General features: G+C 43.3%; 1 non-coding gene across 1 annotated transcript; it reads right to left on the bottom strand.

The window, feature by feature from the left end:
• Window positions 1-724: 724 nt before the first annotated feature.
• On the bottom strand, window positions 725-892 carry LOC135275565 (U1 spliceosomal RNA). Its single transcript, XR_010343184.1, has one exon. It is a non-coding gene; the product is annotated as a U1 spliceosomal RNA (small nuclear RNA).
• Between the last annotated feature and the right edge of the window lie 1,090 nt (window positions 893-1,982).

Genomic DNA, 1,982 nt, shown 5'->3' with positions numbered 1-1,982 from the left:
TTCTCGTTATTTAGCAACTAGTACAAAACTACCATATCCTCCATTTACGCCACATAACTTCCACTCTGTGGGGGTCTTGTGAATATTTGTCATGTTTGCGGCAATCCAGCATCTTTCTTGTGAGAGCATACGATATTTGGTTTTCTGTTCCTGCATTACTTTGCTAAGGATAATAGCCTCCAGCTCCATCCATTTTCCCACAAAAGACATGAATTTGTTCTTTTTTATGGCTGCTGGCTGCATAGTATTCTGTAGTATATATATACCACATTTTCTGTATCCAATCTGTCACCAATCAGCATTTAAGTTGATTCCATAACTTTGCTATTGTGAACAGTGCTAAAATGAACATTTGCATGCATGTATCTTTGTGATAGGAGGATTTATATTCCTTTGGGTATATACCCAGTAATGGTGATGGCAGCAGTGGGCTGTCTGGAGTGGCAGCTGCCATCACACCAGCTACAGCAGGGAAGCATGGTTGGGGCTGCACACTCCACACAGCCATTGGGAGCCAGAGACAAGAGGGAGCCTTGCCCTTTCTGAGTTGGGGTGGGAGCTCCCTAGGTACACTGCAGCCACCCAAGCCGCGGCTATGGACCCTGTGTTCTCAGGTCCAGTAGCAGGCAGGAGGCCCACCCTTCTGGGCTCAGCTGCAGCCTCCCAAGTCATGGCTACAGATCTAGACCTCCACTCCATGGAACAGGCAGAAGCCCTGCCCTCCCAGGTGCAGCTGCAGCAAACATAGTCACCCTCTCACCACAAATTATGCAGTCAAGTTTCTCGCATTTGGGAAAACTGCAGGGGTCAGCACACCCAGGGTGCAATAGGTAAGCCTCACCCGGGGAAATCCACCCTTGTGATCATAGTATCTCCCCTGCTAGGTAAATATGATAGTTTCCTTTGCTGTACAGAAGCTCTTAAATTTGACTAGATCCCATTTTTCACTTTTTGCTTTTGCTACAAATGCTTTTGGCATTTTTGTTATGGAATCTTTGCCTGTTTCTATGTCCAGTATGGTATTGCCTAGATTGCCTCCCAGGGTTTTTATAGTTTTAGGTTTTACATTTAAGTCTTTAATTCATCTTGAGTTCATTTTGTATATGGTATAAGGAAAGGGTCAAGCTTCCATCTTCCGCATATGGTTTGCCTGGGTTGTCTCCCAGGGTTTTTATAGTTTTAGATTTTACATTTAAGTCTTTCATCCATCTTGAGTTGATTTTGTATATGGTGTAAGGAGGGGGTCCAGCTTCCATCTTCTGCATATGGCTAGCCAGTTCTCCCAGCACCATTTACGGACTAGGGAGTCTTTTCCCCATTGCTTGTTTTTGTCAGCTTTGTTGAAGATCAGATGGTCATAGGTGTATGGCCTTATTTCTGTGCTCTCTATTCTGTTCCACTGGTCTATGTGCCTCTTTTTGTACCAGTAGCATGCTATTATGGTTGCTGCATAGCTGAGCTAAGGTGGATTTATTGTTGGGAGCACTGACACACTTCCAATGGCTACAGGCTATGGAGGGTGACTTCCCCTCAAGGTTGTCTTACTCCAAACCCTCCTAATGATCACAGAGCAATACCTTTGGAGTGTTCCACTTTCTACCCTGCAGGAATTCAGAAAATGCATGAGTAGTTGCTAGTTCTCTTAGCAGCTTGCCCTCCTACTTTTCCAGCTGTGAAACACTTAGCTCATAAGCACTGAGTCAGCTTTGGAAAGAGAGACTACCTTTCTTTGCTTCTGGATATGTACACCCTTTCATTTTCCTCCCTTTAAATCTAAGCATACCACACTATTAATCATCTAAAGTATCTGTTTCTCTCTACTATTTCCCTCTACCTCTAAGCCAGTTCTCTCTGCAGTAAAAGGTATTTTTCTGTCCAACAGTCTCTGTGTTGATAGCTATGGTCTAAAATATTCTCAGAGTTTTAAAAGTCTTAGATATTTAAACTTTCCCTTTTATTTCTTAATAGACCTGATTATTTCA

The sequence above is a fragment of the Aotus nancymaae genome, unplaced genomic scaffold, assembly GCF_030222135.1.
Source record: "Aotus nancymaae isolate 86718 unplaced genomic scaffold, 86718_ANA_hifiasm-v0.15.2.pri h1tg000016l, whole genome shotgun sequence".
NCBI classification, from domain to species: domain Eukaryota; kingdom Metazoa; phylum Chordata; class Mammalia; order Primates; family Aotidae; genus Aotus; species Aotus nancymaae.
The sequence above is the reverse complement of the archived record's forward strand: the minus strand, read 5'-3'. Positions and strand labels throughout refer to the sequence as shown.